This window comes from Oncorhynchus mykiss, chromosome 3 (assembly GCF_057628025.1).
Source record: "Oncorhynchus mykiss isolate SJ-2025 chromosome 3, ASM5762802v1, whole genome shotgun sequence".
In the NCBI taxonomy this organism is placed as follows: Eukaryota; Metazoa; Chordata; class Actinopteri; order Salmoniformes; family Salmonidae; genus Oncorhynchus; species Oncorhynchus mykiss.
The window spans coordinates 65,750,479-65,764,726 of NC_143024.1; the positions used below are offsets into that span (position 1 = coordinate 65,750,479).

At 44.9% G+C, this 14,248-nt stretch overlaps 1 protein-coding gene across 2 annotated transcripts in view; it reads left to right on the forward strand.

The window, feature by feature from the left end:
• Positions 1-14,248, forward strand: part of tmem163a (transmembrane protein 163a) — a 93,857-nt gene that overhangs the window by 58,491 nt on the left and 21,118 nt on the right. The gene's annotated exons all lie outside the window — the stretch shown is intronic.

Here is a 14,248-nt window from a genome sequence, read left to right on the forward strand (position 1 = left end):
TACACCTTAGAACGAGGCCCTGATGCACATCAGTAGAGAAACACTGCTGGGTTAGCTGCTATGGAAACACAATGACTGACCACTTTAATGTATTCCCAACGCTGCTTCTTGCCACTAAAAGCCAGAGCAGCAGCCCCTCAGTCTAAAAATAAAAGGATGATGTAGACCAGCGAGTTTGGACCAGTCCAGCTTTCCTCTGCTTCTCAACCAACCCAGACACAGCCCTTCTCAGGAGAGGCTCAGCACTGTCTGCTCCCGGGGCTGGAACAACACTGGCATGCTGAAAAAGGTCTATTGACCCGAAACATTGTTTCTACTGAGAGATCCATTACGTTGTCTGGGGACTATTCAGGATTACCAATAGTTATCTTCTTTTTAAAATCGAAAATGTCTGCCAATATCTGCTAATCCTTGGAGTGAACTATCACTTTAGAACCTTGGTTTGATCAGTACACAGTCACTTTGGGAATCTGCTTCTGGGCTCCCGAGTGGCGCAGCGGTCTAAGGCACTGCATCTTAGTGCTAGAGATGTCACTACAGACCCTGGTTCAATTCCAGGCTGTATCACAACTGGCTATGATTGGGAGTCCCATAGGGCGGCGCCCAATTGGCCCAGTGTCGTTAGGGTTTGGCCGGGGTAGGCCATCATAGTAAATAAGAATTGGTTTTTAACTGACTTGCCTAGAAGGTTAAATAAAGGTTAAATAAAACATTTTAAAACCATGGACCAGTCAGTCTGACTGTGTCCTGTCAAAAAGATTCTGTTCTTCAGCAAATCAATGACGCTCCTCTTCCCCCACCCTTCCTATCCCCAACGGGTTGGACTGACTGCTCATATCTCCCTAATCGCCCTAAGGAAAGAAATTGTAAGCAGCTTTCTGCTATTCAGTTGTCCAGGGTGATGGATTGCAAAGCACCATTGGCGCGCAGGACATTCTAGGGACTTGGACAGAGTCCAGACAGAGAATTTGCTGTGTCAATAAACACTGTGCGGAATGTAGCGAGCTGGATGAGGCTATAGAAATCTTGTTCATGGCCTGTCTGGCAGGCAGGATGCATCTCTATCAATTCAGGACTGACCAAGTACTGCTGCTTGGTGATGATTTAGATAGTCTTCTTATTATACTAATACTTTCCGACAGGCACTGTATGTATCTGACACAGCCGTTGATTCCTACTCACACACAGACCCAGTCAAATCAACCCAGATCAGATGAAAAGACAGGTGTGCACAGCCCTGGTCATCAGGCCATGGGGGGGGGGGGGGGGGGGGGAGGAGAGAGAGAGAGAGAGAGAGAGAGAGAGAGAGAGAGAGAGAGAGAGAGAGAGAGAGAGAGAGAGAGAGAACAGCACACACTGGGCTCTCTGTGAGATGTTCCACAACCTACATGTGTTGTTATATAAATAATAAACTCACTAGAAAGTCTCTGTGTGAAGGGGAGCCCTACTGCAGAGAGCTGGCAGACAGTAACTGTCTAAACTTCTTCAAGGGCCGCTGCCCTCCATGTAACTGCCAGCGGCAGTCAGCCAGCCGGTAACCAGGCGCTGCTATTGACCCTCCAGTGGGTGAGGGAAAGAGAAGCGTCAAACCCAGCAGAAGGTGAAAGATGACTGGGACCAGAACCGTGGCACTGCTGACAGTCATCCATTTGAAACTGAAAAACCCTGTAAGAAAGAGGCTTAGAGTGATACTGGTTACAAACAGATCTTTCTCCATCAGATTCATTACCTAATTAAATAAACAGCCTATTGCCAGTTAGTTAGTAGCCCTAATGCATCTGAAGCTGAGCTGAGAGGGAAATTGGTGTTAGTTTCTGTTTGCATTTGTGTATGTGTGTGTGCGTTTGTGTGTGTGTGTGACTGTGTTTGTGTGTGTGTTTGTTTGTGTGGCTGCAAAGGGAGGGTTAGGATGGAGCAGGTGCAGTGTGGAGGACTACTGCTGGCCCTGGTGTGTAATCAGAGCCTAGATGAATCATGTTGTTCATGAAAAAGGAGTTCAGGTGAATCCACAGCCAGTCCCAGTTAGTTAGCCTGGTCTCAAGAGGCACTGTGGAACCATGGAACCTTCACGGAGCTGGGAGTAGACAACATTAGGCTGCTGTAGTGACCTCAATAGATCAACCCAGATTAGACATGCCAAGGTAGCACTGGATACAAAGTGTACCTTTTCATATCAGCCACAACAAGGCAGGCACCAGGCAGCTGCCAGACTCTGCACTCAATGGCCTCAACATAGGAACCAAACAGATATAGCCTGTTCTCACACTGTCTAGTCTTCAGAGGTGTACATCACTCATGCTTTTCTCTATCTATCTCCATAATGTTTAATTACTCTACAGTTATCCAGGATAATGAATCATAAGCTGTTTAAGATCAGGCTGTGGCAGTGTCAATTCTTGCTACTGGCGAATAAGAGTCCTTAAGGATTTGAAAGCTGATAATGAATTGATTTATTAAACACTAATGTTTATTGTAAACATTAGTAAACACTAATGTTGTTTGGCCTCTAATGTGTTGGTCGGTAAGTTGAGTTAGCCCCAAGAGAAATGTGTTTTTGTGTGTGTGTGTCTCTGTGTGTGTGTGTGTGTGTGTGTGTGTGTGTGTGTGTGTGTGTGTGTCCACGTGAAATTACTCTAAATTACACCAAAGACTCCCCAAATTTTATCAGCATATCGATTGCGCAACCAGGGGTGGAAAGACCTTGGATCATTGTTACTCTAACTTCCGCGACGCATATAAGGCCCTGCCCCGCCCCCCTTTCGGAAAAGCTGACCATGACTCCATTTTGTTGATCCCTGCCTACAGACAGAAACTAAAACAAGAGGCTCCCACGCTGAGGTCTGTCCAACGCTGGTCCGACCAAGCTGACTCCACACTCCAAGACTGCTTCCATCACGTGGACTGGGACATGTTTCGTATTGCGTCAGACAACAACATTGACGAATACGCTGATTCGGTGTGCGAGTTCATTAGAACGTGCGTTGAAGATGTCGTTCCCATAGCAACGATTAAAACATTCCCTAACCAGAAACCGTGGATTGATGGCAGCATTCGTGTGAAACTGAAAGCGCGAACCACTGCTTTTAATCAGGGCAAGGTGTCTGGTAACATGACCGAATACAAACAGTGCAGCTATTCCCTCCGCAAGGCTATCAAACAAGCTAAGCGTCAGTACAGAGACAAAGTAGAATCTCAATTCAACGGCTCAGACACAAGAGGCATGTGGCAGGGTCTACAGTCAATCACGGACTACAGGAAGAAATCCAGCCCAGTCACGGACCAGGATGTCCTGCTCCCAGGCAGACTAAATAACTTTTTTGCCCGCTTTGAGGACAATACAGTGCCACTGACACGGCCTGCAACGAAAACTTGCGGTCTCTCCTTCACTGCAGCCGAGGTGAGTAAGACATTTAAACGTGTTAACCCTCGCAAGGCTGCAGGCCCAGACGGCATCCCCAGCCGCGCCCTCAGAGCATGCGCAGACCAGCTGGCCGGTGTGTTTACGGACATATTCAATCAATCCCTATACCAGTCTGCTGTTCCCACATGCTTCAAGAGGGCCACCATTGTTCCTGTTCCCAAGAAAGCTAAGGTAACTGAGCTAAACGACTACCGCCCCGTAGCACTCACTTCCGTCATCATGAAGTGCTTTGAGAGACTAGTCAAGGACCATATCACCTCCACCCTACCTGACACCCTAGACCCACTCCAATTTGCTTACCGCCCAAATAGGTCCACAGACGATGCAATCTCAACCACACTGCACACTGCCCTAACCCATCTGGACAAGAGGAATACTTATGTGAGAATGCTGTTCATTGACTACAGTTCGGCATTCAACACCATAGTACCCTCCAAGCTCGTCATCAAGCTCGAGACCCTGGGTCTCGACCCCGCCCTGTGCAACTGGGTACTGGACTTCCTGACGGGCCGCCCCCAGGTGGTGAGGGTAGGCAACAACATCTCCTCCCCGCTGATCCTCAACACTGGGGCCCCACAAGGGTGCGTTCTGAGCCCTCTCCTGTACTCCCTGTTCACCCACGACTGCGTGGCCACGCACGCCTCCAACTCAATCATCAAGTTTGCGGACGACACAACAGTGGTAGGCTTGATTACCAACAACGACGAGACGGCCTACAGGGAGGAGGTGAGGGCCCTCGGAGTGTGGTGTCAGGAAAATAACCTCACACTCAACGTCAACAAAACTAAGGAGATTATTGTGGACTTCAGGAAACAGCAGAGGGAACACCCCCCTATCCACATCGATGGAACAGTAGTGGGGAGGGTAGCAAGTTTTAAGTTCCTCGGCATACACATCACAGACAAACTGAATTGGTCCACTCACACAGACAGCATTGTGAAGAAGGCGCAGCAGCGCCTCTTCAACCTCAGGAGGCTGAAGAAATTCGGCTTGTCACCAAAAGCACTCACAAACTTCTACAGATGCACAATCGAGAGCATCCTGGCGGGCTGTATCACCGCCTGGTACGGCAACTGCTCCGCCCTCAACCGTAAGGCTCTCCAGAGGGTAGTGAGGTCTGCACAACGCATCACCGGGGGCAAACTACCTGCCCTCCAGGACACATACACCACCCGATGTCACAGGAAGGCCATAAAGATCATCAAGGACATCAACCACCCGAGCCACTGCCTGTTCACCCCGCTATCATCCAGAAGGCGAGGTCAGTACAGGTGCATCAAAGCTGGGACCGAGAGACTGAAAAACAGCTTCTATCTCAAGGCTATCAGACTGTTAAACAGCCACCACTAACATTGAGTGGCTGCTGCCAACACACTGACACTGACTCAACTCCAGCCACTTTAATAATGGGAATTGATGGGAAATTATGTAAATATATCACTAGCCACTTTAACCAATGCTACCTTATATAATGTTACTCACCCTACATTGTTCATCTCATAGGCATACGTATATACTGTACTCTATATCATCGACTGTATCCTTATGTAATACATGTATCACTAGCCACTTTAACTATGCCACTTTGTTTACATACTCATCTCATATGTATATACTGTACTCGATACAATCTACTGTATCTGCCTATGCTGCTCTGTACCATCACTCATTAATATATCCTTATGTACATATTCTTTATCCCCTCACACTGTGTACAAGACAGTAGTTTTGGAATTGTTAGTTAGATTACTTGTTGGTTATTACTGCATTGTCGGAACTAGAAGCACAAGCATTTCGCTACACTCGCATTAACATCTGCTAACCATGTGTATGTGACAAATAAAATTTGATTTGATTTAGACTTTCTATGGCTCTGTAAGCCTCTACAAATCACTTTAATTTAACAAACCGTCCAGTTTTTCAAGATTTGTATAAAATAGGACCTAATTATTTACAGTGCGAGTAAAATAGTTTTCCTTGATCATATGGGCGTACCTCAACAACAGAATATTGTGGGTATATACGGGCCATTAAAAATATTCAGGAGAGTAGACTGCTGATTGGCCAGCTCCTCCTCTATGAGGAAATAACAAGAATGTTCTGTTGGAGATCAAAGTTTGAGGTGGGGTGTTTGAAGTGTTTTTTTCTCTCCAATTAATGCTTTGGGCCCAAATACACTAGACGACCAAAAGTATGTGGACACTTGCTCGACAAAGCACTCATTCCAAAATCATCGGCATTAATATAGAGTTGGTCCTCCCTTTGCTGCTATAACAGCCTCCACTCTTCTGGGAAGCCTTTCCATAAGATGTTGGAACATTACTGCGGAGACTTGCTTCCATTCAGCCACAACAGCATTAGTCAGGTTGGGCACTGATGTTAGGCGACTTGGCCTGGCTCGCAGTTGGTGTTCCAATTCATCCTAAAGGTGTACGATGGGGTTGAGGTCAGGGCTCTGTGCAAGCCAGTCAAGTTCTTCCACACCGATCTCGACAGACCATTTCTGTATGGACCTCACTTTGTGCACGGGGTATTGTCATGCTGAAAAAGAAAAAGGGCCTTCCCCATACTTTTTCCACAAAATTGGAAGCACAGAATTGTCTAGAATGTCATTGTATGCTGTAGCGTTAATATTTCCCTTCACTGGAACTAAGGGACCTAGCCCAAACCATTAAAAACAGCCCCAGACCATTATTCTTCCACCATTAAACTTTACAGTTGGCAGTATGCATTGGAGACAGGTAGCGTTCTCCTGGCATCTGCCAAACCCAGATGCTCGGACATGGAAAGCCATTGCATGAAGCTCCCGATGAACAGTTCTTGTGCTGACGTTGCTTCATTTTAATATGGTGAAAGTATTCCTTTAAATATGAATATACACTACCGGTCAAAAGTTTTAGAACACCTACTCATTCAAGGGTTTTTCTTTATTTTTCCTATTTTCTATATTGTAGAATAATAGTGAAGACATCAAAACTTTGAAATAACACATGGAATTATGTAGCAACCAAAAAACTGTTAAGCAAATCTAAATATATTTTATATTTGAGATTCTTCAAGTTGCCTCCCTATGCCACCTGGAATGCATTTCAATTAACAGGTGTGCCTTCTTAAAAGTTAATTCATGGAATTTCTTTCCTTCTTAATGTGTTTGAGCCAATCAGTTGTGTTGTGACAAAGTGTGTGTGTGTGTGTGTGTGAACTTCAAGTGCAGTCAAGTGCAGTTTATTCAAGTGTAGTCGCAAAAACCATCAAGCACTATGATGAAATTGGCTCTCATGAGGACTGCCACAGGAATGGAAGACCCAGAGTTCCCTCTGCTACAGAGGATAAGTTCATTAGAGTTACCAGTCTCCGAAATCGCTGTCCAATAAATGCTTCATAGAGTTCAAGTAACAGACACATCTCAACATCAACTGTTCAGAGGAGACTATGTGAATCAGGCCTTCATGGTTGAATTTCTTGAAGGAATTCCCACATATGCTGAGCACTTGTTGATTGCTTTTCCTTCACTCTGTGGTCCAACTCATCCCAAACCATCTCAATTGGGTTGAGGTCGGGTGATTGTTGAGGCCAGGTCATCTGATGCAGCACTCCATCACTCTCCTTCTTGGTCAAATAGCCCTTACACACCCTGGAGGTGTGTTCTAGGTCATTGTCCTGTTGAAAAACAAATTATAGTCCCACGAAGCGCAAACCAGATGGGATGGTGTGGTAGCCATGCTGTGGTAACCATGCTGGTTAAGTGTGCCTTGAATTCTAAATAAATCACTGACAGTCTCACCAGCAAAGCACCCCCACACCATCACACCTCCTCCTCAGTGCTTCATGGTGGGAACCACACATGCAGAGATCATCCGTTCACCTACTCTGCATCTCATAAACCAAAAATCTGAAATTTGGATTTATCATGTTCACTGCTTGCGTTTCTTGGCCCAAGCAAGTCTCTTCTTATTATTGGTGTCCTTTAGTAGTGGTTTCTTTGCAGAAATTCGACCACAAAGGCCTGATTCATACAGTCTCCTCTGAACAGTTGATGTTGAGATATGTCTTTGCAATCTGAGGTGCAGTTAATTGCCGATTTCTGAGGCTGGTAACTCTAGCGGATTTATCCTCTGTAGCAGAGGTAACTCTGGGTCTTACTTTCCAGTTTCTTCATAGCGCTTGATGGTTTTTGCAACTGCACTTGAAGAAACTTTGAAAGTTCTTGAACTTTTCCGCATTGACTGACCTTCATGTGTTAAAGTAATGATGGACTGTCATTTCTCTTTGCTTATTTGAGCTGTTCTTGCCATAATATGGACTTGGTCTTTTACCATCTAAGGCTATATTCTGTATACCACCCTTACCTAATCACAACACAACTAATTGGGTCAAACACATTAAGAAGGAAAGAAATTCCACAAATGGACTTTTAACAAGTCACACCTGTTAATTGAAATGCATTCCAGGTGACTACCTCCTGAAGCTGGTTGAGAGAAGGCCACAAGTATGCAAAGCTGTCATCAAGGCAAAGTGTGGTTACTTTGACACATTTTTTTAACACTTTTTTGGTTACTACATGATTCCATATGTGTTATTTCATAGTTTTGATGTCTTCTACAATGTAGCAAATAGTAAAAAATAAAGAAAAACCCTTGAATGAGTAGGTGTTTCCAAACTTTTGACTGGTATTGTATAGATATTGTTTAAGGAAACATTGCACATCTAATAGTCAAATCATAGCAGGCTATTTTGGGACATTTCTGGTGTTTTGTGGTGGACAATTAGTGGGTCGAGCACAACATGTTAAAACCAGTCTGAGAAAACACACATACATCATTTATCTCCATTATATTTGTCCTGAATTCTCCCAATTAAGCTGTTCCTCTGTTGGCTTCTCGCTGCGCCCTCCCATGGCTCAACGTAAATCAGATCAGTCGGATTCTGTAGAGTGGCCTCAGTTCTTCACCAGCAAATCATCAGTAGTGCAAATATGCTTTTCAAAGGTGTATAATTGTAATTTGCCAGCTTACTCCATGGATTTGCAATAAGAGAAAACAAAGCAGTTATTTTCAGTTAGCCAAAACTAAATCTAATACTGTAAAATGTACGTAGTATATGCAGTAGACTACAGTTGGCAGATGCAGTCCCACAGGATTTAATATCAACGGCGAGTGTTTTTTAAATGTATTGTCATTTTGGTGCAGTAAGCCTTTGCAGACAGTTAGTGAACAAACATCCTGGTGGACCTTGAAAAGTGATGCTGTTGTTTGGTGCTACTATGCTGTGTTTTCACACTCAGCTGGTGTTTTGCGAGAGAATGTGCTGAGATGTCCTTCAGCAGCACACAGCACGATGTGTCTCAGAGCTGTGAAGAACATGAATATACTGACACACTGGAGACCGTTTTTCCTCAAAATATACAATTTGTAACACTTTCCATGTCTATTTTGTTGTTGTGGGTCAATGTTGATGCCACTGAGGACTTTCTCCTGTAATGTGTATTTGTGCCATGCTTTAGTCCAGGCGCCTGCACCCCACTTTTCTTGACACAAACTCTCATCATAACAACAGAAGCCTCAGTGGCAGGCAGGCAGCCGAATCCCAGGTGGCACTTCCCTTACTGAAGGAATCGATCGTTTGCATTGAAATCAATTTGGGAGAGGGCCTGAGAGGTGCTGCAGACAAAGGGGAGGCTGGTGGAGCCAGTGTGGACTGGAGCGAGAGGGAGGTGGAGGAAGGGGGAGAGAGGGATGTGGGTTCCTCCCCTGGCTCTGCAGGGGAGCTGTGGACTGGAGCCGTCCTCTCAGCCAGAGTGGAGCGGCCCAGTGCTGTAGGTCCTGAATTATTAAACACAACATATTGCAGCTGAGCAGCGGGGTAAAGCCATGTCGGATGTGTCTACTTTTCAACTGGGCTGCTGCTCTGAGGCTCTGTGAAGGACATAGGGGGGTGTTTTGGGAGGAAGCGGAGGACAGAGAGGGGGTGATTTGGGAGGAAAGGGAGAGGTCTGACTGGTCTTGCAGTGGGAGGCTGAAGCCCCGCAGAGGTCTTATTGTATAAGCACCTGTCAATTAAGAAGAAAAGATCCGGGAGCCAAGGGCTTTGTTTAAACCAGCTGCTGCTGCACCAAGGATTTAGTTATGTTTATCAACATGAGACAATTAGCTAACGGACCAAGATAAAGTCCTAAACTATAGCTAACCTCTCTCAACAACACTGTTCTCAACTTCTCTCTTACAGTATGTACAGTACATGCAGACACGCACTAGACACACACACACACACACACACACACACACACACACACACACACACACACACACACACACACACACACACACACACACACACACACACACACACACACACACACACACACACATACACACACACCCTGCAGTGATCTGCCAGTGATTTCTAGAGCATCCCATTTCCACGAAGGTTTGAAAGTCTGCCTCTTATTATTTCAAAGGACAGGTAACGCACTGAGTTTTCCTGGAATCAGAATTGCACTCACGGTGGTGAAGCTTGTTACATTCTGAGTGGCATAACTCTAATATCCAGTCTCCTTTGAACGTTTTCTCATAATCACTAAGAGGACTGGCTTCAAATTCCTTGAATTTCCATAGTTAATCAATAGCAACCTATGGACCATTTAAACTAGATTAAAGTGATGTACACTGTATCTCATCAGTGAGATACAGTGTAATAGGACTATACTATAGTAATCAGCCTCAGAGCATCATCATTAGTCTGAGTGATGGAACAACCATGCTAGCTAACAGTCTCTGCATGGCAAAGTGAAGGAAATCATGGAAGCAGTGCTCGTGTTCTCCCGTGTAATATCACTGGCACAGAGGCTTTTGCCAAACAGATTATTTTATTTTAATGGTTAACACTGCATCCATCTAATATAAGAGATGCTATATGATTGCAGATGACCCTCCCCAATTCATTTGGATTCTCCCAAGATCATTGACTACACCCATAATCTGGGTCTCGCCCCTAAGAAGAGGGAAGAGGGAACATAATTACATTTCTCGTTAGCCGCAAATGATTCCTGCGAGTCTGTCAGAGCTATTTGTCATAGCAGGGTGAATGATGGGTTTTTTAATGAAGAGGAGTGGAGTTGGGGTTTAAAGGGGCGTGAATCACAGTTCATGGCGAGGTGTGATGCTTGTCCCCTGGGACAAGGCTGACAGCAATTTATTTTGTTCTAGTAGATTATGTATTGATCCTCTGAAGGGATTTAGCCAGAATCTGGGGTTCATTTAAAGTACTAGGATTGGGTTCCAAACCAGAAACACTCTCTAGAAAGCAGAGCACTGTCAATTTTTATTTTATTTTATTTTGTATTTATTGAACCTTTATTTAAGTAGGCAAGTCAGTTAAGAACAAATTATATTTACAATGAAGGCCTACACCGGCCAAACCCTTACCCGGATGACGCTGGGCCAATTGTGCGCTGCCATATGGGACTCCCAATCACGGCCTGTTGTGATACAGCCTGGAATCGAACCGAGGGTCTGTAGTGACGCCTCTAGCACTGAGATGTGCCTTAGATCCTGTGGTTGGGCCACTTGGGAGCCCAACCAGCTCCTAATAGGAGGAGCATGGTTATCTTTCCTCCAAGAAAGAAAGAGGATAGCTACACTCTATATTGCTCAGATACAATACATTTGACAGCAAGCTGCCTTTATGAGGGCATCTTTCTACCAAGCTACTTCCTTTCAGCTCTACAGCTCCTCTCCCTGCTTTACTGTCTTGAAGTAAGAGGTGGGGACTGATGTGAGATTAGTTGCTGTAGTGTAGTGTAGCATCTTGCGACCCTGGGCTCAGCAGTGCCACTCCTGCCAACTAAACAACCCCGCTTTGCTTTGGCGTTCACCCAGTCCTTATATAACAGGCTCAGCATTAGGACATTACTGCTGTAGTTAAAACCCTGCCAAGTTCATTAGTATCTCTACCTCAGATCATTTAGGATCTTTGCAGGTGTTCAGGGTCCCAAATCAATTTCTTAGCGAAGGTAGTCATTTCAGTACTAAAATGAGACTCAATATGCGGTAATATATCTGAAAAAGCTGACTGATTCTTGAGTATGCGCTGTGTGTGTGTGTGGGTGTGTGTGCGGTATATCACCAGAGTTCTAGTTATGGCACATTACTGTATGTGTGTCTGACATGTTGAGAAATGAGGTAGAAAAACGAGATGTGTTTAGTTACCAGTGAGAGCTCCGCTGCTATTTGTCTTACTTATGGAAATACCCAGTCTCACTTTTATGATCAGTGATGAAGATAGAGAGAGAGGAGAAGGCTGTCTGTGAGTTAGAGAGGGGACAGTTGATGCTGAGGAGACGGAGAAGAAAGGGACATTAAGGTGAGGAGTCACAGTCCAATTAAACTTAGCCCTGTGAAAATACTGTTGTTACAAGATTCATAGAACAGAACAAAAGAGCAAATGAGATGCAAAACCCTGTATACAGTACATCATATTCTGTTTTCCACAGAAGATTATATACTGTATTGTGTGTAAGAGTAGTTCATCAGATGTGAATATGTCAATTGTCAAGCCAACAACGGAAGCATCCTATATCTTCAATAACAACATCTTCATCTGTGTCTGTATACTATCTATGTTCTCCCCAGCTAAAGTGCTGCTTGTCAGGCATGTTTGGCTCCCTGATAAATGTGTGGTATCAGCCGAGTGCTGAGTGCTCCTCCATGCGCCTCCTTTCATAAATCACAAAGAGATCTTCTTCACCAAAGCTTTGTAGCACTGCCGTCTCTCTTTGTTTTGACACGGAACGGGTACATTTTCAGACACGCCAATCGCCTCTGAAAGCAAAGCTGGGTAAACTAATCACTAGCATTAATACCAACAACAGAGACCTATCTTCCTTGTGTTTTCATGAGTCTGTCAAGTGAGACTTTTTTTGCCTTTTATCCATAAGTTTTTGCTTATACTTCGCAATAAATACTGAGGTATTTTTCTTTGTCTCCTTGGCTGGATAAAAGGCTACACTTATTAGCGTGATTCAATACTTTTTCGCCCCATCACCCAACACACTAGCCCCATCCCTCCCTCTCCTCCCCTCCCTCACCCGTGGTCATTGCTCTGGAATCTAGACAGTCACATTTCCAGGCTTACCCTGGTCCCTGACCCATTTCACCAGCATGGAAGTGACTCTTGTCTCTGTATCCCTGTTGCCCCTCCTCATTACCCCACACAGTGTGTTCTCTGTGGAAATGAATGCATGGATTAATGATCCCACTTTGTGCTGAAACAAATATACCATTGCTTTTGTTATAGGCTAACTGCTGTGCTGGTCAGTGCCCAGGCTAATGATAAGCATCACTGTAGTGACCTGCTGTATTGCTTGTCTTGTTCTGGGTTCTGTATCTGCACTCACTCTGAATGAGTGCATTTATGTATGTGGCTGCATGGTTCAGTGCCAATAGGAGTGAGTCTGTCTGTTAGTGTGGGTGCTGTGCTTGCAGGGCAGACTAACATTATGGGCACTATGTAGGGAATAGGGTGCCATTTGGGATGTATCCCTGGTCTGGGAGAAGAGAGTGCGGAGCTTTGGCAGCCCTTGGCAGGCTGTGTTGGCTGGCGTCCTGGTGCCTTGATCCAGCCTCCAGACGGCTTGGGAAGAGAACAACCTAAGGGCTCCCTGTACAGGACTGGATGCTGACAGTACGGCCAGCAGATCCACTCATCCTGCTTCACGCTGTACTGCTGCCGCAGCTAGCAGACCAGCTGTCACCAGGAGTGAGCCTGTTTGTTCCTCTCTCTACTTGACTGTTGGACTGTCAGACTGTCCTGCAGATCCCTTTTTTGTTTGTGTTATTTGCATCGACCCGGCCTACGGTGTTGACTGAGGGGATAAGAGGAAGTTGGTAGTTCTAATATGGTGCCAGTCTGCCAGAGCATCTTAGCATCACGCGTCATGGGTCTGTCTGTCACCATGGTCCCCTACGCCACAGACCCTTTTTAAGCCTTTTAAGACCTAGACCAGAGAGGTCACACGATAGCCTCCATGGCAGCCATTGATTGGTGGATCAAAGATAGAGAGACTGAGATAAAAGCCCTGTTGAAACTCTCCTCCAGCTCAGCTCGCACTCAGATTGCCCGTCTCCATGGTGATCTGCCTAGCGACAGGGCGCCCCGTGGGACTGTTACCGCCCTGAAAACGAACGCATCACATAGGAAACTTAAAAGCCCCCAGTTTCACAAGGACGGAATGAACAGAAACGGATGGAGAGAATATGGAGAATTTGGGCCAGAATCAGATGTGTCAAGCTTGTTATTATAACCATTAAGTGCCTGATGAGTCAAATGCTACAGATGTATAAGATGCTTTGATGGATAATCTTCTGTTCCATTCTCAACTCTAACAATCCAGTATTGAGGAGAAATCAAATGGAACGTGTTAACAGATCTTTATCCTCTATGCCTTTCAAACCTTCCCTGTGTAGGATTATAGCTGTTTAAATCCATACCATTTTTGCTCAGAGATTTTTACAGTATAGTGCTAATCTCTGAATAATTCTCCTCAAATTCAAGCTACACTTTAAAAGGTGTGCTGATAAAATGAATTATGTACAAACAGAATAGGTTATCAGTGTTTTGATCTTTGAACCTGAAAAATCCGAAACTATTACATAACAAAAATGATTTGTGTGTCTGTGTGTGTGTGTGTGTGTGTGTGTGTGTGTGTGTGTGTGTGTCCGTGTGTACGTGTGTACGTGTGTTTGTCTGTTTTTGAAATAGCAATATTAACTCGGATGTTGCTGTTATCATTACTTTTGCTGTTAGAATCCTTTGTATTTTGTTCCTCAG